Consider the following 24518-nt stretch of genomic DNA (forward strand, 5'->3'; position numbering starts at 1 on the left):
GCCCATCGTGTCTGCACTGGCTCTCTGAGCATTTTAACTCAATGTCAACTTGCTGCCTTTTCCCCGTAACCCTGCACATAGTTTCTATTTAAATAATCATCCAATGCCTCGATTGAACCTGCCTCCACCCCACTCCCAGGCCGTGCATTCCAAACCCGAACCACTCCCTGGGTGAAAATGTTTTTTCTCACATTTGCTTCTTTAGCAAAACATTTTAAATCTGTGCCCTCTGGTTCTCGATCTGGTTACGAGTGGGAACAGTCTCTCCCTGTCTACTCTGTCCAGACCCATCATGATTTTGAAAACTTCTATCAAGTCTCCTCTCAGCCTTCTCCTCTCCAAGGGAAACAGTCCCAACTTCTCCAATCTTTCCTCATAACCGAAGTTTCTCATCCCTGGAACCACCTCGTAAACCTCTTCTGCACTCTCTCCAATGTGTTCACATCCTTCCTATAATGTGGTGCCCAGAACTGTACACAATATTCCAGCTGAGGTCTAACCAGTGCCCTATAGAAGTTCATCAAAACCTCCCTGCTCTTCTATAAAAGCAAAAAACTGCGGATGCTGGAAATCCAAAACAAAAATAAAAATACCTGGAAAAACTCAGCAGGTCTGACAGCATCTGCGGAGAGGGAACACAGTTAACGTTTCGAGTCCGTATGACTCTTCAACAGAACTAAGTAAAAATAGAAAAGAGGTGAAATATAAGCTGGTTTAAGGTGTGGGTGGGACAGGTAGAGCTGGATAGAGGGCCAGTGATAGGTGGAGATAACCAAAAGATGTCATAGGCAAAAGGACAAAGAGGTGTTGAAGGTGGTGATATTATCTAAGGAATGTGCTAATTAAGGGTAGAAAGCAGGATGAGCAAGGTACAGATAGCCCTAGTGGGGGTGGGGTGGGGTGAAGGAATCGAAAAAGGCTAAAAGGTAGAGATAAAACAATGGATGGAAGTACATTTAAAAATAATGGAAATAGGTGGGAAAAGAAAAACCTATATAAATTATTGGAAAAAAGGGGGATCGGAAAGGGGGTGGGGATGGAGGAGAGAGTTCATGATCTAAAATTGTTGAACTCAATATTCAGTCCGGAAGGCTGTAAAGTGCCTAGTCGGAAGATGAGGTGCTGTTCCTCCAGTTTGTGTTGAGCTTCACTGGAACAATGCAGCAGGCCAAGGACGGTCATGTGGGCATGAGAGCAGGGTGGAGTGTTGAAATGGCAAGCGACAGGGAGGTCTGGGTCATGCTTGCGGACAGACTTATATTCTGTGCCCCTATTAATGAAGCCTAGAATACTGTATGCTTTAGAAACAGCTCTCTCTACCTGTCCTGCCACCTTTAATGACTTATATACATATACACCTAGGTCCCTCTACTTCTGCACACCCTTTAGAATAGTATCCTTTATTTTATACTGTCTCTCCATGTTCTTTGTACCAAAGTGCATCACCTCACACTTCTCCACATTGAATTTCATCTGCCACCTATCTGCCCACTCCACCAATGTGTCAATGTGCTTTTGAAGTTCTACACTGTCCTCCTCATAGTTTACAATTCTCACAAGTTTTGTGTCATCTGCAAATTTTGCAATTTTCCCCTGCACACCAAGACCTAGATCATTTATATCAGGAAAAGCAAGGGTCCCAATACCGACCCCTGAGGAACTCCACTTATTCCAGCCCAAAAAATACCCTTTAACCGGGGGATGGGATCCTGAAAAGTAGTTCAGAAAGGAGAGAAACTGAGATGGAATTCAAAGTTAAAGTCAAAGTCAGTGCAGAGGGATCTGGGTGTCCTCGTGCATGAATTGAAAGCCAGCATGCAGGTACAGCGGGTAATAAGGAAGGCAAATGGAATTTGGGCATTTATTGCTAAATGAATAGAGTATAAAAATAGGGAAATGTTGTTGCAACTGTACAAGGCATTGGTGATACCGCACCAGTCACAATTTTGGTCCCTTTACTTGAGGAAGGATGTAGTTGCATTGGAGGTGGTTCAGAGGAGGTTCACTAGATTGATTCCAGAGATGCAGGGCTTGTCTTATGAGGAGGGATTGAGTAGCTTAGGCCTATCCTCGGTAGAGTTTAAAAGGAAGAGAGGAGATCTAATTGAGGTATATAAGATGCTAAAGGGGATAGACAAAGTAGACGTGGAGCAGATGTTTCCCCTTGTGAGGCATTTTAGAATGAGAGGCCATAGTTTTAGGCTAAGGGGTGGTATATTTGAATCAGTGATGAGGAGGAATTACTTTTCTCAAAGGGTTGTGAATCTGTGGAATTCACTACCTCAGAGTGCAGTGGATGCCAGGACGCTGAATAAATTTAAGGAGGAGATAGACAGATTTGTAATTAGTAACAGGTTGAAAGGTTATGGGGAGAGGGCGGGAAATTGGAGTTGAGGCCGAAATGAGATCAGCCATGATCATATTGAATGGTGGGGCAGGCTCGAGGGACTGAATTGCCTACTCTTGCTCCTAGTTCTTATGTTCTTATGTACATATGTTAAAACGCTAGTAAGTCTGGAAGGCAGAGGAAACATAGGCTAGATAAGAAAGAAGTGAAAAACTAAGATAAAAGCAAAATACTGCGGATGCTGGAAATCTAAAACAAAAACAAAAATACCTGGAAAAACTCAGCAGGTCTGACAGCATCTGCGAAGAGGAATACATTTAACGTTTCAAGTCCGAATGACTCTTCATCAGAACTAAGGAAAAATAGAAAAGAGGTGAAATATAAGCTGGTTTAAGCGGGGTGGGACAAGTCGAGCTGGATAGAGGGCCAGTGATAGGTGGAGATAGCCAAAAGATGTCATAGACAAAAGGACAAAGAGGTGTTGACGGTGGTGATATTAGCTAAGAAATGTGCTAATGGGGACATTAAGGGTGGAAAGCAGGAAGAGCAAGGGACAGATAGAGTGGGTGGGGTGGGGGAGAATCGAAATAGGCTAAAAGGTAGAGATAAAACAATGGATGGAAATACATTTAAAAATAATGGAAATAGATGGGAAAAGAAAAATATATATAAATTATTGGAAAAAGGGGAATCGGAAAGGGTGTGGGGAAGGAGGAGAGTTAATGATCTAAAGTTGTTGAACTAAATATTCAGTCCGGAAGGCTGTAAAGTGCCTAATCGGAAGATGAGGTGCTGTTCCTCCAGTTTACGTTGAGCTTCACTGGAACAATGCAGCAGGCCAAGGACAGACATGTGGGCATGAGAGCAGGGTGGAGTGTTAAAATGGCAAGCAACAGGGAGGTCTGGGTCATGCTTGCTGACAGACCGAAGGTGTTCCGCAAAGCGGTCACCCAGTTTATGTTTGGTCTCTCCAATGTCGAGGAAACCGCATTGGGAGCAACGAATGCAGTAGAAAAAATTGAGGGAAGTGCAAGTGAAATGCTGCTTCAATTGAAAGGAATGTTTGGGCCCTTGGACGGTGAGGAGGGGGGAAGTAAAAGGGCAGGTGTTGCACCTTCTGCGGTTGCATGGGAAAGTACCTTGGGAGGGGGCTAAGGTGTAGGGGGTGATGGAGGAGTGGACCAGGGTGTCCCGGAGGGAACAATCCCTGTGAAATGCCACCAGGGGTGGCGAAGGGAAGATGTGTTTGGTGGTGGCATCATGCTGGAGTTGGCGGAAATGGCGGAGGATGATCCTTTGAATGCGGAGGCTGGTGGGGTGATAAGTGAGGACAAGGGCGACCCTATCATGTTTCTGGGAGGGAGGAGAAGGCGTGAGGGCGGATGCGCGGGAGATGGGCCAGACACGGTTGAGGGCCCTGTCAACTACCGTGGGTGGAAAACCTCGGTTAAGGAAGAAGGAAGACATGTCAGAGGAACTGTTTTTGAAAGTGGCATCATCAGAACAGATGCAACGGAGGCAAAGGAACTGAGGGAATGGGATGGAGTCCTTACAGGAAGCGGGGTTTGAGGAGCTGTAGTCAAGTTGGCTGTGGGAGTTGGTAGGCTTGTAATGAATATTGGTGGACAGTCTATCACCAGAAATTGAGATTGAAAGGTCAAGGAAGGGAAGGGAAGTGTCAGTGATGGACCATGTGAAAATGATGGAGGGGTGGAAATTGGAAGCAAAATTAATAAATTTTTCCAGGTCCAGACGAGACCATGAAGCAGCACCGAAGCAGTCATCGATGTACCGGAGGAAGAGTTGTGGGAGGGGGCCTGAGTAGGACTGGAACAAGGAATGTTCCACATACCCCATAAAGAGACAGGCATAACTGGGGCCCATGCGGGTACCCATAGCCACACCTTTTATTTGGACGAAGTGAGACGAGTTTAAGGAGAAATTGTTCAGTGAGAGAACAAGTTCAGCCAGATGGAGGAGAGTAGTGGTGGATGGGGATTGTTCAGGGCCTCTGTTCAAGGAAGAAGCGTAGAGCCCTCAGACCATCCTGGTGGGGATGGAGGTGTAGAGGGATTGGACATCCATGGTGAAGAGGAAGCGGTTGGGGCGAGGGAACTGGAAAGTGTTGATATGATGTAGGGCATCAGAGGAATCACGGATGTAGGTGGGATGAGACTGGTCAAGGGGAGAGAGAACAGAGTCAAGATAGCAAGAAATGAGTTCCGTGGGGCAGGAACAGGCTGACACGATCAGTCTGCCGGGACAGTCCTGTTTGTTGATTTTGGGTAGGAGGTAGCAGCAGGCCGTCTGAGGTTGGGAGACTATGAGGTTGGAAGCTGTGTAGGGAAGATCTCCAGAGGAGATGAGGTCAGTGACAGTCCTGGAAACAATGGCTTGATGTTCAGTGGTGGGGTCATGGTCCAGGGGGAGGTAGGAGGAAGTGTCTGAGAGTTGACGCTCAGCCTCTGCGAGGTAGAGGTCAGTGCGCCAGACAACAACAGCACCACCCTTGTCAGCAGGTTTGATGACAATGTCAGGGTTGGACCTGAGAGAACGGAGTGCAGCAAGTTCAGAGAGAGACAGGTTAGAGTGGGTGAGAGGGTCAGAGAAATTGAGATGGCCAATGTCACGCCGACAGTTCTCAGTGAAAAGATCGAGAGCAGGTAAGAGGCCAGAGGGAGGGGTCCAGGTGGAGGGAGAATATTGGAGGTGGGTAAAAGGATCCGTTGAATGGGGGGAGGACTCCTGCCCAAAGAAGTGAGCACGGAGACGAAGGCGGCGGAAGAAGAGTTCAGCACCGTGCCGAGCCCGAAATTCATTGAGGTGAGGGTGTAAGGGTCTGAAACTGAGTCCTTTACTAAGCACTGAACGTTCAGCATTGGAGAGGGGAAGGTCAGGGGGTATGGTGAAAACACAGCTGGGGCTGGGATTGGAAGACGGGATGGGGGAAGAGGGATGGGCAGAGGTGGAGGGTCCTGGATGGGCGTTGGTGTCGATGAGTTGTTGGAGCTTGCGCTCCTTTGCATCTGAAAGAAAGAGACAAAGTTTCTTGTTGAGGCGTCGGATGAGACGAAGAATAAAATGATACTGGAGGCGAGGACAGCTTAGAAATAGGGTGAGTCGGTGCTGCTGGAGGGAGAGGTCGAGTGTGTTCATATGGCGGCGTGTGGCACTGAGTGTGGATCTCAGGATGCGACGAGAACAGCAGTCCGAGAAACGTTGTATGTCCCGGAGATACCTGTAATCCTGGGTGGGTTCGAAACATGAGGGATGGAACTTCAGTTGAAATCCACGTGGGGTAAGTCGGATACAGAGACACTCACTGAGGAATGATATTTGGCTGTGAAAGCGAGTTTTAGTAAACATCTTGTCAAACACCAGGGGAGAAATTGAAAGCAATGAAGGTGAACAAGGCAAAAGAGAGATACGGAAATCCTGTCGGAGAGAAGAGCAATACTTCTTCAAGGTAGACATTCCTTGAAGAGAGGTGGCAGTCAAGTTAAACAGTAAGATAAAAGCAAAATACTGCGGATGCTGGAAATCTAAAACAAAAACAAAAATACCTGGAAAAACTCAGCAGGTCTGACAGCATCTGCGGAGAGGAATACAGTTAACCTTCAGTCTGTCCGCAAGCATGACCCAGACCTCCCTGTCGCTTGCCATTTCAACACTCCACCCTGCTCTCATGCCCACATGTCTGTCCTTGGCCTGCTGCAATGTTCCAGTGAAGCTCAACGCAAACTAGAGAAACAGCACCTCATCTTCCGTCTAGGCACTTTACAGCCTTCCGGACTGAATATTGAGTTCAACAACTATAGATTATGAACTCTCTCCTCCATCCCCACCCCCTTTCCGATTCCCCTTTTTCCAATAATTTATATAGATTTTTCTTTTCCCACCTATTTCCATTATTTTTAAATGTATTTCCATCCATTGTTTTATCTCTACCTTTTAGCCTATTTCGATTTCCCCCCCACTAGGGCTATCTGTCCCTTGCTCATCCTGCTTTCCACCCTAAATGTCCCCATTAGCACATTTCTTAGCTAATATCACCACAGTCAACACCTCTTTGCCCTTTTGTCTATGACATGTTTTGGCAATCTCCACCTATCACTGGCCCTCTATCCAGCTCTATCTGTCCCACTCCCCCCTTAAACCAGCTTATATTTCACCTCTTCTGATGAAGAGTCATTCGGACTTGAAACGTTAACTGTATTCCTCTCCGCAGATACTGTCAGACCTGCTGAGTTTTTCCAGGTATTTTTGTTTTTTTTTAAGAAAGAAGTGAGTTTAGCAAGGCTAAATGGAATATATTTTGATGCAAGGAGCCTGAGGAATAAGACAGGTGAGCTGAGGGCACAGGTAGGCACGTGGGAGTATGATATCATAGCTATGACTGAGACTTGGCTAAAAGAAGGGCAGGATTGGCAGCTCAACATTCTTGGTTATATGGTATTCAGATGAAATAGAGAGGGGGATAAAAGAGGAGGGGGAGTTGCAATATTGATCAAGGAATCAATTATAGCAGTGAGGAGGGATGATAACTTGGAAGGATCATCAAATGAAGCCATATGGGTAGAAGTAAGAAACACAAAAGGGGCAAACACGCTGTTGGGTGTGTACTATAGGCCCCCAAACAGTCAGGGGAAGATAGAGGGTCAAATATGTAATCAAATTTCAGAGAAGTGTAAGAATAATAGGGCAGTAATAGTAGGAAATTTTAACGATCCAAATATTAACTGGGATAGTTTTAGTGTGCAAGGTAGGGAGGGAGCAAAATTCTTAAGTTGCATCCAGGAGAACTTTTTTTAGCCAGTATGTAGAAAGCCCAACAAGGGAGGAGGCAGTTCTGGGCCTAATCAGAAATGAGCCCGGGCAGGTGGAAGGCGTATCAGTAGGGGAGCATTTTGGAGATAGTGACCTTAACTCAGTTAGATTTAGGATAGTTATGGAAAAGGATAAGGTTGGGCTGGGAATAAAAGTTCTAAACTGGGGAAAGGCTAATTTTACTAAGATGAGATACGATTTGGCCCAACTGGACTGGGAGCAGCTACTTGCAGATAAAACTGTGTCAGAGCCATGGGAGGCACTCGAGGAGGAAATAGCGAGAGTATAGGGCAAATATGATCCCGTAAAGAAAAAGGAGGGGGTGGGGGCGGGATCCAAGTCTGGGGGACCCTGGATGACAAGGGACAAAAAGGTTAGGATTAAGAACAAAAGAGAAGCTTATAGCAGATACCGAGGGCTCAATATGGCAAAGTCCCTAGAGGAGTATAACAACTGCAAAGGGAAACATTAAAAAAGGAAATTAGGAAAGCTAAGAGAGTGCATGAGAAAGCATTGGTGGGTAGAATAAAGGAAAACCCAAGGGTTTCTTAAAAATATATAAAGAGCAAGAGAATAACTAGGGAAGAGGAGGGCCAATTTGGGACCATAGAGGTAATCTGTGTGTGGACCCGGAAGACGTGGGTACAGGCCTCAATGAATACTTTGCGTCGGTCTTCACAATGGAAAAGGATGACATCAGGGTGGAGGACTGTGAAATATTAGAGGAAATTAACATAGAGAGAGAGGAGGTACTAGCGGGTTTAGCGGCCTTAAAGTGAATAAATCCGCAGGCCCGGATGAGATGTAACCCAGGCTGTTGAGGGAGGCAAGGGAAGAAATATCAGGGGCCCTGGCAGTAATTTTCAAATCGTCTCTGGCCACAGGTGAGGTGCCAGAGGACTGGAGGACTACTAACGTCGTCCCATTATTAAACAAGGGAGGAAGGGATAGACCAGGAAATTACAGGCCAGTCAGTCTAACCTCGGTGATGGGGAAGTTACTAGAAAGAATTCTGAAGAACAGAATATATCTACACTTGGAGAGACCACGGATTAATCAGGGATAGTCAGCATGGATTTGTTAAGGGAAGGCTGCTTTTGACAAATTTGAATTTTTAGAGGAGGTAACCAAGAATGTTGATGAGGGTAATGCACTTGATGTGGCCTACATGGACTTTAACAAAGCTTTTGATAAGGTCCCTCGTGGCAGACTGGTCAAGAAAGTAAGAGCCCATGGGATCCAAGGCTAAATGGCACTTTGGATCCAAAATTGGCTGAGAGGCAGGAAGCAGAGGGCGATGGTAGAGGGATTTAAGTGACTAGAAATCAGTTTCAGTGGTGTTCCGCAGGGCTCGGTTCTGGGGCCCTTGCTGGTTGTGGTGTACATAAATGATTTGGACTTAAATGTATAGGGTATGATCAAGAAGTTCGCAGGTGACACGGAAATTGGTAGGATGGCAAATAGTGAGGAGGATAGCCGTAAACTGCAGGAGGATATCAATGGACTGGTCAGGTGGGCAGAGCAGTGGCTAACGGAATTCAACCTGGAAAAGCGTGGGGTAATGCACTTGGGGAGGGCTAACAAGGCACGGGATTATACAATAAAGGGTAGGACCGTGGAAATTACTAAAGATCAGAGGAACCTTGGTGTGCATATCCTGAAGGTAGCAGGGCAGGTGGATAAGGTGTTTAAGAAGGCATATAGAATACTTGCCTTTATTAGCCAAGGCAAAAGATACAAGAGCAGGGAGGTTATGCTGGAACTGTATAAAATTCTGGTTAGACCCCAACTGGAGTACTGCGTGCATTTCTGGTCGCCACTTTATAGGAAGGCTGTGATTTCACTGGAGAGGGTGCAGAGGAGATTTACCAGGATGCTGCCTGGGCTGGAGGGTCTGAGCTATGAGGAAAGATTGGATAGGCTGGGGTTGTTTTCCTTGGAGTAGCAAAGCTTGAGAGGGGACCTGATAGAGGTGTATAAGATTATGAGAGACATAGATAGGGTGGATAGGAAGGCACTTTTTCCATTAGTAGAGGGGTCAATAACCAGGGGGCATGGATTTAAGGTAAGAGGTAGAAGGCTAAGAGGAGAGTTGAGGAGAAATTTTTTCACCCAGAGGGTGGTGGGAGTCTGGAACTCACTGCCTGAAAGGGTGGTTGAGTCAGAAACTCTCATAACATTTAAGAAGTATTGAGATATTCACTTGCGTTGTCCTCGCCTCCAGGGCTATGGGCCAAGCCCTGGAAAATGGGATTAGTGTAGTCAGATCTTTGTTGACCGGCGCAGACATGATGGACCGAATGGCCTCCTTCTGTGCTGTAAACATCTATGAGTCAATACTCTGTTTCCTATCCCTCAGCTAATTTTGTATCCACGTTGCTGCTGTCCCTTCTATCCCATGACCTATAACTTTCCTCATAAGTCTGTTATGTGGCACGGTATCAAACGCCTTTTGGGAGTCCATATACATCGCATCAATGGCCTTTCCCTCAACAACCATCTGTTACCTCTTCAAAAAAACTCCAGCAAGTTAGTTGGACACGATTTTTCTTTAACGTACCCATGTTGTCTCTTCCGAATCAATCCACGTTTTTCCATGTGACTATTAATTCTATCCTGAATAATTATTTCTAGAAATTTTCCCACCACCGAAGTTAAACTGACTGGTCTGTAATTGCAGGGCAGATCTTTACAACCTTTCTTGAACAAGGGCATAATGTTTGCAATTCTCCAGTCCTCCGGCACTTCCCCTGAATCCAGGGAACATTGAAAGATTATTGCCAGTGCCTCTGCAATTTCCATTCTCACTTCCTTCAATATTCTTGGATTCATCTCATCCAGTCCTGGTGCCTTATCAACTTTAAGTACCGACAGCTGATCCAATACTCATTCAGATGAAGAAGAGTCACATTGGGCCAAAACATTAACTCTGTTTCTCTCTCCACAGACGATGCCAGACCTGCTGAGTTTTTCTAGCTCTTTCTGTTTTTATTTCAGGTTTCCAGCATCTGCAATATTTTTCTTTCATTGCGATATAAAAAAGAAGTCTTGTGGTGGGGTGGGTAGTGTCCCTGCCTCTGAGCCAGAAGTCTGCTCTTGATCATCAGCAACGTTATGGATGGAAGGTAGAACTATAGAAAGGTTAAGGTGCAGAAAAAGGCCATTCAGCCCATCATGTCTTCACCAGCCATGAAAGAGAAAAAAAGAAACTAGTTGCCCATTTTTAATCCCACTTTCCTGAACATAATCACTAGCCTTGCAGGTTATAACACTTCAGATGCAGACCCAGGTACCTTTAAATGAAATAAAAACAAAAAATGCTGGAAAAACTAAGCAAGTCTGACAGCATCTGTGGAGAGAGAAATAGTTCACGTTTTGAGTCCGTAACACCCTTCTTCCACCAATCACCTTAAATCCAGGACCTCTGGTAATTGATCCCTCAGATAGGGGAAACAGTACACCTCGAATAGGTCACCCCTTAGCCTCCTCTGTTCTAAGGAAAACAACCCCAGCCAATCCAATATTCCCTCATAGCTGCAATTTTCAAGCCCTGGCAACATTCTTGTAAATCTCCTCTGTACTCTCACCAGGGCAATTATATCCTTCCTGTAATGTGGTGACCAGAACTGTACACAAAATTCCAGCTGTGGCCTAACCAGCATTTTATACAGTTCCAGCATTACATCCCTGCTTTTGTATTCAATACCTCGTCTAATAAAGGAAAGCATTCCATATGCTTTCTTTACCAGCTGTCCTGCCACAATCAAGGACCTGTGGATATGCACTCCTAGGTCTCTCATTTCCTCAGTCCCTCTCAATAACTTCCGTTTATTGCATATTCCCTTGCTTTGCTTGCCCACCCCAAATGCATTACCTCACACTTCTTTGTATTGAATTCCATTTGCCACTTTTCCACCCACTCAACCAAACCATTGATATCATTCTGGAGTTGACAGCTATCCTTTTCACTGTCAACTACATGGCCAATTTTTGTGTCATCTGCAATTTCCCAATCATGCCTACCACATTTAAGTTCAAACCATTAATATCACAGAATTGTTACTGTGCAGAATGAGGCCATTCATCCCATCATTTCTGCACTGGCTTTCCCAATGAGCATTATGACTCAGTGCCAATCTCCTGCATTTTTCCCACAACCCTGCACATTGTTTCTATTCAAATAATCATCCAATGCCCTCTTGAATGCCTCGGTTGCACCTGATTCCACCACACTTCCGGGCAGTGCATTCCAGACCTGAACCACTCACTGTGTGAAAAAGTTTTTTCTCATATTTGCTTCTTTTGCAAATCACTTTAAATCTGTGCCCTCTCGTTCTCGATCCTTTTACGAGCAGGAAGTTTCTCTCTATCTACTCTGTCCAACCCCCTCATGATTTTGAACACCGCTATCAAATTTCCTCTTAGCCTTCTCCTCTCCGAGGAGAATAGTCTCAACTTCTTCAGTCTATCTTCATAACTGAAGTTTCTTATCCCTGGAACCATTCTTGTAAACCTCTTCTGCACTCTCTCCAATGCTTTCACATCCTTCCTAGAGTGTGGTACCCAGAGCTGTACACAATACGCCAGCTGAGGTCTAACTAGTGTCCTATACAAGTGCAGCATAACTGCCTTGCTCTTGTACTCCATGCCCCTATTAATAAAGCCTAGGATGCTGTATGTTTTATTAACTGCTCTCTCCACAATATATGCAACAAATAGCAAGGGTGCCAACACTGACCCCTGTGGAACGCCGCTGGAAACCACTTTCTATTCCCAAAAACATCCATTGGCCATTACATTCTGTTTCCTGTTGCTCAGCCAATTTTGGATCCACTCACCACCTTCCGCTGTATCCCATGGGATCTTGTTTTCCTGACCAGTTTGCCATGTGGGACCTTGTCAAATGCTTTACTGAAATCCATGTAACACAACATCCACTGCACAACCCTCATCAGTCCTCCTTGTTACTTCCTCACAAAATTCTAATAAGTTAGTAAAACACGATCTTCCCCTAACAAAACCATGCAGAATATCCGTGCCATCCTAAGTGACAGTTTATCCTGTCTCTCAGAACTGATTCCAATAATTTGCCCACTACCAAAATCAGATTGACTGGCCTATAATATTCTGGCCGATCGCTCGCACACTTTTTAAATAATGGTATAACGTTCACAGACTTCCAATCCTTGGGTACAATAGAACCATAGAAAAGTTACGGTGCAGAAAGAGGCCATTCAGCCCATCTTATCGATGCCAGCCAGAAAAAGATTAAAAAAGGAACTAGGTGTTCATTTTAATCCCACTTTCCAGCACCTGATCTGTAGCCTTGCAGGTTACAGCACTTCAGATGCAGATTAAATGAATTGAGCATTTCAGCCTCAACCACTGATTTAAGCAGTAAATTCCAGACACCCACCGCCCTCTTCATGAAAAAGTTTTTCCTCATGTCCCCTCTAATCCTTCTATCAATCACCTTAAATCTATGCCCCCTGGTAATTGACCCCTTAGCCGGAGAAACAAGTCTTTCCTGTTTACCCTATCTAAGTCCCTCATAATTTTGTAAACCTCAATTAGGTCACCCCTCAGCCTCCTATGTTCCAAGGAAAACAACCCCAGCCTATCCAATATTTCCTCATAGCTCCAATTTTCAGGCCTTGGCAACATTCTTGTAAATCTCCTCTGCACTCTTTCCAGAGTAATTATGTCCTTCCTGTAATGTGGTGACCAGAACTGTACACAAAATTCCAGCTGTGGCTTAACCAGCATGTTATACAGTTCCATCATTACATCCCTGCTTTTGTATTCAACACCTCATCCAGTAAAGGAAAGCATTCTATATGCTTTCTTGACCACCTTATGCACCTGTCCTGACACCTTCAGGGACCTGTGGACATATACCCCAAGGTCTCTAACTTCCTCAACCCCTCTCAATATCCTCCCATTTATTGAGTATTTCCTTGCTTTGTGTTCCCTCCCTAAGTGCATTATCTCACAATTTTTCGGATTGAATTCCGTTTACCACTTTTCTGTCCACTCAACCAAACCATTGATATAATTCTGGAGACAACAGCTATCCTCTTCACTATCAACTACATGGCCAATTTTTGTGTCATCTGCAAATTTTCCAATCATACCTCCCACATTTATGTCAAAATCAATATATGCAACAAACAGCAAGGGACCCAACACTGAGCCCTGTGGAACACCACTGTAAACCGTTTTCCATTCGCAAAACATCCATCAACCATTACAAAAACAAAAATAGCTGGAAAAACTCAGCAGGTCTGACAGCATCATGAAGAGTCATACGGACTTGAAACATTAACTGTCTTCCTCTCCGCTGATGCTGTCAGACCTGCCGAGTTTTTCCAGCTATTTTTGTTTTTGTTTCAGATTTCCAGCATCCGCAGTATTTTGCTTTTATCTTAGCATTGACCATTACACTTTGTTTCCTGACACTGAGCCAATTTTGGATGCATCTTGCCACCTTTCCCTGTATCCCACAGGATCTCACTTTTCTGACCAGTCTGCCATGTGGGACCTTGCCTTACTGAAATCCATGTAGACAACATCCACTGCACTACCCTCAACAATCCTCCTTGTTACTTCCTCAAAAAATTCTATTAAGTTAGTAAGACACGATCTTCCCCTAACAAAACCATGCTGACTATCCCTGATCAATCTGTGCCTTTCGAAGTGACAGTTTATCCTGTCTTTCAGAGTTCATTCCAGTTATTTACCCACCAGCGAAGTCAGACTGACCTGTCTATAATTTTCTGGCCTATCCCTCACACCTCTTTTAAATAATGGTACAACATTTGCAGATCTCCAATCCCCTGGTACTTCGCCTATCCTCTAATGAGAATTGGAAAATGACCCTCAGAGCATCCATTCTTTCCTCCCTGGCCTCCTTTAACTGCCTGCAATACAATCCATCTGGCCCTGGTGCTTTATCAACCTTCAAGGATGCCAGGTCCTCCAGTGCTTCCTCTCTCATTATGCTTATTGTATCTAATATTTCACAGTCTTTCTCTTGAACCAGAATGTCTGCATCATCCCTCTCCTTAGTGAAGACAGAGAGAAAGTACTCATTGAGAACCCTGCCCACATCTTCAGCATCAGAGCACAAGTTTCCATGTACATCTCTAATAGGCCCTCCCCTTTCCTTGTTATTCTCTTGCTCTTAAAGTGCTGGTAAAACATCTTTAAGTTTTCTTTGCTTTACAGAATCACACAGTGTAGAAGAGGCCCTTCGGACCATCGAGTCTGCAGCAACACGTGAGAAACACCTGACTTACCTACTAATCCCATTTGCCAGCACTTGGCCCATAGCCTTGAATGTTCTGACGTGCCAAGTGCTCATCCAGGAACTTTTTAAAAGATGTGAGGCAACCCGCCTCCACCACCCTCCCAGGCAGCGCATTTCAGATTGTCACCACCCTCTGGATAAAAATGTTTTCCTCACATCCCCCCGAAACCTCCTGCCCCTCACCTTGAACTTGTGTCTCCTCGTGACTGACCCTTCAACTAAGGGGAACAGCTGCTCCCTATCCACCCTGTCCATGCCCCTCAATAATCTTGTACACCTCGATCAGGTCGCCCCTCAGTCTTCTCTGCTCCAACGAAAACAACCCAAGTCTATCCAACCTCTCTTCATAACTTAAATGTTTCATCCCAGGCAACATCCTGGTGAATCTCCTCTGCACCCACTCCAGTGCAATCACATCCTTCCTATAATGTGGTGACCAGAACTGCGCACAGTACTCCAGCTGTGGCCTCACCAAGGTTCTATACAACTCCACATGACCTCCCTACTTATGTAATCTGTGCCTCGATTGATAAAGGCAAGTGTCCCAAATGTCTTTTTCACCACCCCACTAACATGCCCCTCCGCCTTCAGAGATCGCTGGACACACACGCCGAGGTACCTTTGTTCCTCAGAACTTCGTAGTGTCATGCCGTTCATTGAATACTTCCTTGTCAAATTACTCCTTCCAAAGTGTATCAAATCACACTTTTCAGGGTTAAATTCCATCTGCCACTTATCTGCCCATTTGACCATTCTGTCTATATCTTCCTGTAGCCCAAGACACTCAACCACATTGTTAACCACCCGGCCAATCTTTGTGTCATCTGCAAACTTCCTAATCCTACCCCCCAAATAGTCATCTATGTCGTTTATATAAATGACAAATAATAGGGGACCGAGCACAGATCCCTGTGGTACATCACTGGACACTGGCTTCCAGTCACTAAAGCAGCCTTCTGTCATCACCCACTATCTCCTACAACTAAGCCAATTTTGAATTCACCTTATTAAATTATCCTGTATCCCATGTGCATTTGCCTTCTTTATAACTACCCAAGTGGGACCTTGTCAAAGGCTTTGCTGAAATCCATATAAACTACATCAGCTGCACTACCCTCATCTACACACCTGGTCACCTCCTCAAAAAATTCAATCAAATTTGTTAGGCATGACCTCCCTCTGACAAAGCCATGCTGACTATCCCTGATCAAACCTTGCCTCTCCAAGTGGAGGTAGATTCTCTCCTTCAGAATTTTCTCCAATAGTTTCCCTACCACTGACGTGAGACTCACTGGTCTGTAGTTCCCTGGCTTATCTCTACAACCCTTCTTAAATAACAGTACCACGTTAGTTGTTCTCCAGTCCTCTGGCACCTCCCCCGTGGCCAGAGAGGAATTAAAAATTTGGGTCAGGGCCCCTGCGATGTCCTCCCTTGCCTCCCTCAGCAGTCTGGGACACAAATCATCCAGACCGGGAGATTTGTCCACTTTTAAGCCTGCCAACACCTCCAATACCTTGTCACTCCCTATATCAACTTGCTCAAGAACCTTACAGTCTCTCTCCCCGAGTTCGATACCTTCATCCTCATTCTCTTGGGTGAAGAAGAATGTGAAGTATTCGTTCAACACTCTAGCGATGTCCTCTGTCTCCACCCAAAGCTTGCCCCCTTGATCCCTAATGGGCCCTACTCTTTTCCTGGTTATCCTCTTCCCATTGATATACTTATAGAATATCTTGGGATTTTCCCTACTTTTACCAGCCAGAACTTTCTCATATCCCCTCTTTGCTCTCCTAATTGCTTTCTTAAGCTCCACCCTGCACTTTCTGTACTCCACTAATGCCTCCGCTGATTTGCTCCCCTTTTACCTGCTAAAAGCCTCTCTTTTCCTTCTCATCGTAACCTGAATATCTCTGGTCATCCATGATTCTCTGGGCTTGTTACTCCTTCCTATCACCCTAGAGGGAACATGTTGAGCCTGTCCCCTCCCCATTTCCTTTTTGAATGCCCCCCACTGCTCTTCTGTAGATTTTCCCACAAGTAGCTGTTCCCAGTCTACCTTGACCAGATCCTGCCTTATTTTACTAAAATCCGCTGTTCCCCAATCCAAAATATTTTTTGCAACTTGTCTATTTCTTTGTCCATAACAAACTTAAACTGTACCATGTTGTGGTCGTTATCACTAAAATGCTCCCCCACCACCACCTCAGCCACTTGTCTGGCTTCATTCCCCAGAATTAGGTCCAGCACTGCACCGTCCCTTGTTGGACCCTCTACATATTGACCTAAAAAGTTCTCCTGTGCACATTTCAAGAAATCCACTCCATCTAAGCCCTTAAACTATGTCTATCCCAATTAATGTTGGGAAAGTTGGAATCGCCTAATATAATTATTGTTATTGTTTTTACACACCTCCGCAAATTGTGCACATATTTGCTCCTCAAGTTCCCGCTGACTATCTGGGGGTCTATAATAAACACCTAACAATGTGGCTGCCCCTTTTTTATTCCTAAACTCTATCCACAAAGCTTCATTCGATGCCCCCTCCACGATATCATCTCTCCTTACTGCAGTAACTGACTCCTTAACTAATAATGCAATGCCTTCTCCCCTTTTATCCCCTCTCCTGTCTTGCCTGAAGATTCTATATCCCGGAATGTTGAGCTGCCAATCCTGCTCCTCCCTCAACCACGTCTCAGTGATGGCTACTATATCACAATTCCACGTGTCAATCCTCACCCTTAACTCTTCTGTTTTATCTGTAATACTCCTGGCATTAAAGTAGATGCCATCCAGCCTTGCCTTACTCCCTTGAAACTTAATGTAGCTGTACTCCCTCTGACTTAATTGTTTTACTGTATTATCATGTGTCCCTATTCTGCTAATATTCTGTGTCCACTCCCCCTGCTGAATTAGTTTAAACTCCTCCCAACAGCACCAGCAAACCCACCCGCAAGGATGTTAGTCCCGCTCTGGTTCAGATGTCGACCATCCCACTTATACAGGTCCCACCTTCCCCAGAAAAAGTCCCAATAATGCAGGAATCTAAAACCCTCCCCCCAGCACCAACTCTTAAGCCATGTGTTCATCTACACTATTCTCCTATTTCTGAGCTCGCTCGTACGTGGCACTGGGAGTAATCCAGAGATTATAACCCGAGAGGTCCTGCTTGTCAGTCTACTGCCTAACTCCCTGAATTCTTGATCCAAGACCTCATCCCTCTTTCTACCTACGTCATTGGTACCAACATGTACCATGACCACTGCCTTATCACCCTCCCCCTTCATGATGCCCTGCAGCCATTCAGTGACCCTGGCACCAGGGAGGCAACACACCATCCTGGAATCACGTTGATGGTCACAGTAGCACCTATCTGTTCCTTTGACTATAGAATCCCCTATTACTATTGCTCTTCCTCTCTTCTTCCCCTCCTGTACAGACAGGCTGCTTGTGGTGCCAGAAGCTTGGCTCTGTCTGCTCTCCCTGGAGGAACCAGCACCTTCATCAGCCTCCAAAATGGAATACCGATTTGTGAGCGGGATCCCAGGGAACTCCTGAACTACCCGCCTGTTTCTCTTGGACTGCCTGTTGGTCACCCATTCCCTTCCTTCCTCAAGTCCCTTCAGCTGCAGTGTGATCACCTCTCTAAACGTGCTATCCATGATGCTCTCAGACTCGCGGATGCTCCACAGTGTCCCCAGCCGCCATTCCAGCTCTGAAAACCGAGCTTCCAGGAGCTGCAGCTGGACACACTTCCTGCTGGTCCCGGGCACTGGAAATGTTCCTGGCTTCCCACATGGAGCACACCTCGGCTTTGAGCTCTCCTGCTATGACTTATCCCTATAACTTGAACCTTTTAAATCAATTACTCTAGGGCCCTTCTTTTCTGATCCTCATTGCTACAGAATATACAAACTATAAACCACAAAAAGACCTTAAACTGATCGTGTGCTTCGATAGTCCCTTTTTTAAATAGAGCTGAGGTGAGCTGAACTGACTCACAGTAGTTAAGCTTCAAATAGTAATCAACACCTATTCAGGCCCTAATCATGCTTCAGGTGATTGATAGTTAACCTGCCAATATTTTTTCATATTCACTCTTTGCTTTCCCAATTTCCTTTTTTACTTCACCCCTGTACTTTCTATACTCCTCTAGCTTTCTACAATATTAAGCTTTTTGTGACTGTCTTAAGCTCTCTATTTCTGTTTTATCTTACCTTGTATGCTTCTGGATAACCAGGGGGCTTTAGATTTGGCAGTACCACCCTTTATCTTTGTGGGAATACGTCTACACTGTGCCCATCGAATCTCACTTTTGAACACCTACTGATATGACACCATTTTCCCTTCTAATAGCCGTATCCAGTCCACTTTCACTAGTTCACCTTTCAGTTTTGTAAAATTTGCCTTCCCCCAATTGTCACGACTCACTGGGGATAATGCACTGTAATATCAGCCCCACTGTTGCCTGAGCCGTGACAAATGTGAAAAGTTTAATCAAACCACCAGATTGCCGCAATTCTACCTAACTGTTTAATTTAGATTAACAGAATACGAGCACCAGGTTTGTAAACTTAATGAGTAAATAACTGTTTATTGAACAAATTGTCTTTAACTAGTGGCAAAAGAAAGAAATATTAACTGTTAACTTCTAACTCTATAACTTAAGTTCTACCCCTTCTTAAACCCCTATACTCAAACACATACTCACACACACATAAGACACACAAAGCATGGATTTTAAGGCTGAGATAAAACAGTTCAATAGTATCAATCTGGAGTACAGGATTAGATAGGTTGATTTTTATTGATGTCTTCCAAATTTCTTGCAGTTTGTTGTTGTTGATGACACGAGGTGGTCTCCCAGCACTTTCAGTCTGTGGTTCACTGATTGAAAACTTGTTTTTCAGTGTCTCGACTAGCGATTTTTTCCCTATTTTCCTCTTGACAGTGGTTTTCAGAGAAAGCAGGTTACAGAGATTTGAGAAATAACCAGCTAGCTATTATGGAAGAATTACTGGAATCTTAAAAACACAGGAGAGAGAGGTTTTAGGTCTTCCCTCTTTGATGGCTAGGAGCTGTACTTCCTGCACTGTTACCACACAAAACCCTGGTCACCTGGTCAGGAGTCAATTAAAATGCTGTTGTCAGGCAGTTCCCCTTAGTCCAGGACTCCTTTCCGGCATCATCCTGTTCTTTTATAGCACACTCTGTTCCAGGATAGCAACATTGTAGATATTCCTCATCCTGTTCTAGTGAACACGTCTTTCAACTGCAGCAATGGTAGTTTTTAAAGCTACAGTCCAATTTTAAAGCCACAGTCCAAGAAAAATTAAAATAGGTTCCTTACACAATTTAGAACTTTTATTCCTGTTCTATCTTTGTCGTTTTCCATAATGATGCTAAATCTAACTGTATTATGGTCACTGTCTCCAAAATGGTCCCTCACTGCTACTTTGTCCACTTGCCCAGATTCATTTCCTAAAACTAAGGACAGCATTATCCTAGATTTGCACTAAGTGTGGTTGCGGGCTTGAAAAAGATGTTTTACTGCCGGCCGCAATGGCAGTTTTTCAAGCTGTTTCATCCCCTTCCTGCCTCATAAATTATGCAGTCACGGGAAACACCCCAGATCACGGACGGCAGGCCTCCAATTGGCCCACCGTGCACATTTCTCAATGCTTGCAGCCCAGGACAGCAGTGCTGAAGACATGGCCCCAAATGCCAGGAAGATTGCAGCCCCCCGATTCAGTGACGCATCCCTGGGACACCTTTAGGACGCCATAGAGGCTCACCACAAAGTCCCATATCCCCTCTCTGGCTGCAGGGGGCCCATCAGTCTCACCACTCTGGCTTGGGAGGCGGTGGCAGTGGTGGTCAGTATCAATGCTGCACGTGAGAGATCAGCCATCCAATGCAGAAAACGGATCAATGATCTCATCAGTGCCGCCAGGGTAAGGCAACCATCTCGTCAATATCAACTCACCCACTCAAAAGCCCATCACACATTCACTGGCATCTCACTGACTGCCAGCTCAAGGGACATCACCACTCACTCTCTCACACACCCTCACATCTCCATCTGGCCTCATCTCCTCTGGAGACTGCCTCCTCATCCTGTCCATGACTCCACACAGCACGCACACATGCCAGGCATCCTCTTCATTTGGCCTGGCATGCGCCTTGTTCACAGTCTCTCCATTTGTCTTTGTGCAGGACAAGATCACGCACATTCGCCGGGAGAGGCCCCAGACCGGGGTGGAGTGCCAGACGTCAAGGTCCTCATTCCATTCAAGAGTCGTGAGTTGAAGCTGGCTGGAGAGGGCGTGGACTGTTCCTGCGGCGATGGTGAGGTTGGTGGCGAACGTCCACATGAGTATCCTGCACCACATGATCCCTCTCTCAACACTACCATGAGTCCACTGTTCTGTGTTCAACATGGCTACCAAGCACTGATAATCTCCGCTTTCTCTCATAGGCACATATGACACGTCGCCCTCAGGCAACTGTGACCCCGACCCCAGCGCTAAGAGCACCTTGGATGAAGACCCTGAGGGCTGCACCATTGAAGATCTGTCATGGCATTCATCCACACCCTCCACCAGCACAGTGGCACACACCTCGGTGGGACCTAGATGTAGAGCTGCCTTAGGATCACAATCTGGTGAGCACAGCACACAATCTGTTCCACAGCAGGCGGAGGCAGGGACATCCGAGGTCGCTGGCACTCAGAGGAGTGCTGGAGGCAAGGAATCTGCTGAACCCAAGTCAGATGATGAGCTTTTGGACTTGGTCCTCAATCAGTTGTTGGAGCTGCAAAGACAATCACAGGAACATCAGGAAGGGATGTCTGATGCACCCCTCAGATTGCAAGGGACGATGGAGGAGTCTGTCTGCTTTCAGCCCAAGGTGATGCACCAGCATGCCAAAGCACTGAGGTCAACACTGGCAGGATTGCGGCCGCCATTGCACCCTTGGTCCAGCACATTGGTCCTGTATTGCGCGAGCTGAACTCCATCACTGATGCCATAGTTGGCCTCCAACAGTGTCAAAGCGAGAGGGGTGTGGGGCAGCTCAATCAAAGAGAGAGACGCATGTGTTAGCACATGTGTCCTAAGGACCTCTCTTGGTTAAGTCTCCATCTCTGGGTGCATCTCAAAGTCCCTCCACATATGCAGGAGAGTGCTGGCCATCACTTGGATGGTCAGTGTTTAGTGCGATTCATGGCTGTCCAAAGACCCATCCACCTCTGCCCCACTCCACTTGACCGATTGACGGCAGCTTCGAAGCTTCTACCATTGGACTCCAAGCTGTACTCTGAGCTCAAGCACAGGCATTCTCCTAACTGGCACTGCAAGGCTGCGCTGTTAGCTTGAACCATGATGGATACTGGTCCAAACCTTACTAAAGACATTTCAAGGGTGTTATGAAGCTATTAATGTATATAACATTATTGAAATTATTTTTCTTAAATAGAGGGTTCTATAGTCTGTGGTTGTGTGTTAATTGGATTAAAGCCAGCTAGTCTGGGTGCTTTGATGTGTATTAGTTTTGAGATGTAAGAGTGGTAGAGTGCATTTGTGTTTTGTTGAATAGAGCTTTCAAAAAGAGGAGTGAAATTTGGCACCTAGCTAGCAGAGACTAAGCAATGTTTATATTACTAATAAAATTGTTACTATGAAAGGGGTTTTATTGTTAGAAGAGGTGGAGTTCAAAGGGGCTGGTGGTACAATGAGAATTTATATTCACCGAGATATGCTGGGTATAACAGACAGCAGTTTTGTGTGTGCAGAGCAGAGCAGAGGCAATGTAAGATCAAAGCCTGTAAGCCTACCACCGTGTCTGCAAAGGAACCGAAGTGAAAGGAACCTCATTTTGAATTTGTAAGGTGAAAATGCTTTGCCTGGTGTCTGCTTAAAGTCTAGGGTTGCTGCTGCCTTAATGGAGATTAGTTTGGAAATTTGTTAAAAGTTATGATAGTATTAATTTGTGGCCATGTGTATATATCTAACTTGTGTAAATTAGTAAAAGTCTCATGTAGTTTGATATAAAAACCTCTTAAGAACTGGTAGTCTGATTCCTGAATTAAGAGCTGCATGCCAAACATACCACTTAAAAATATAGGTTATGACAGTTGTTTAAAATTTCCCTCTGGGATTTTGAAATAACTCAGCTTTACCAACTGCTGGGTCATAACAAAGGGGCTATGAGCGTCTCTACCAGTAACTGCGCCATTGCCATCTTTCACAAGGGGATTGTGTAACTTGCCCAGTTGACCAATTGTTCTGCAGCCCCCTAAAACGCACATTAATTTACAGTCTGTGCCCGAAGGGTGAAAAGTTTTGGAGCATTTGGCGGCACTTTCATGCTTTTGCGTTTCTCAAATGAGCAGAAAAGCTTCAGGGGCCCAAGTCTAAGCATGTCAATGGAGCTGCAGCTGAAATGTCTGTGAGAATATTTAATATTTTGGGGGAATATTGTGTGATTCTATAAAGAAGGCTGGGTGTGCGTGTCTGTGTCTGTGTGATTTCATTAAGCTGGGAAAGAGTTTGATAGGATTCAGGTTGCCTGGGGATTTGGAAACATGAAAAGGATAGAGGTGTTAAGTTGAGGTACAAGTAAATAGGTTAGATCTAACATTTGCATTTTTAGATAAGTTGAGAGCTTACTTGAATATCAAACAGAGTCAGAGGTAGAAAGAAACATGTTTACATCTTGCAAGAGTTCATAGGTAAACAAGTAGTGGGAATATGATATTTTATCGATCCCAAAGCCAAGACAAGCTGGAAACATGAAAGATCTTATATTAGGAAGGGTTGAGTTTCAAAGAGGTGTGTGAGAACAATAAAATGAAGATGAAAGGGAAAAAGGTATATTAGAGTTACCGTGAATGGCTGTCGAGCTGGATAGCTGTTGAGCTAGAGATGGCTGGAGCTGTTTAGGCTGTTGAGATAGCTGGAGCACTGGCCTGGAGGAGGAGGCAGTTTGAATCACCCATCCAGTCAAGCCAGAAAAGTTTTGGGCTGCAGCAAGTGGGTTTATTCTGAAGTGAATTCCACCACAGAGTAGAAGAGGGTTAGGGTCATGTGATACACCTTTACTGAAGCTACAGCAATTTGCCTTGTGTAATATTACTGGATTTCATATGTAACATCTATAAGGAAGTGTTGCCTGGAAAGTGGTGACTTGTGGGTTTGACTAAGTAGAGTTTTGGGGGAAAGTTTTGTTCGACTAACCTTAATTGTGTAACTATAATCTTGTGTATTTAAGTTTTCTTTTATTTTTTTGTGAATAACACTTTTAATTTCTAAAATCGTTTAAGTGTTACTGGACCTCTTACTGCTGAGATCAGTATGCTGTCTTCTTGTTATTGGGAATACTAAAAAAATGTTGTGGCCCATAAGCCAAGTTTCCCTCTGAGATTTGGTTTGTGCAGCAATTAACACTGACTGTGGTCATAACAGGTCTCAGCTGTGAAAGAATGCTCACTTTCGACAAGCTTTCCTAAGTGCGTGGTCGCTTCCCTCACCTGCCCCTCCCCACCAACCCCCGCCACCACTGCCCCGGCATGTGATTGTGTATTTCTTTTAGTCTGTGCTGTCATGCCCCCACACCCCCTGGCCTCACCCACACTGGAGCCCTTGCCCTGGCACCATGCTGAAAGCCAGCCAGGAAAAAGCAACTTGCCTGTGCACTGCCCCGCACTCTGCTGAATGTGCGGTGCCTCTTCCTTGAAGTGCTACGGGCAATGCTGACAGGCGCTGCGCAAGTTTGTGTGCACTCACCTTCGAGTTCCCCACGAAGCTCAGCTCGCCAGGTACATGCCTTTTGAAGGCAGTCTTGAAGCACGCCGTTCTGAAGTCACGCTGACCTGGGCAGTCAATTTGATGTGGGGGATGATCCTGGTGAGCAGGGCTTATAATGAGATGCTAAAGTATTGAAGTTAGGTTCCTGATGTGTAGCGGCAGGAAATGCAGCACCATTGACGGGCGGAGTGGAAGATTGTAAACTGGTTTCACTACGGCATGGAACCGATT

General features: G+C 45.2%; 1 long non-coding RNA gene across 1 annotated transcript in view; it reads right to left on the reverse strand.

The window, feature by feature from the left end:
• Window positions 1-24518, reverse strand: part of LOC144684031 (uncharacterized) — a 432394-nt gene that overhangs the window by 170835 nt on the left and 237041 nt on the right. The window lies entirely within an intron of this gene.

This window comes from Cetorhinus maximus, chromosome 8 (assembly GCF_964194155.1).
Source record: "Cetorhinus maximus chromosome 8, sCetMax3.hap1.1, whole genome shotgun sequence".
NCBI lineage: Eukaryota > Metazoa > Chordata > Chondrichthyes > Lamniformes > Cetorhinidae > Cetorhinus > Cetorhinus maximus.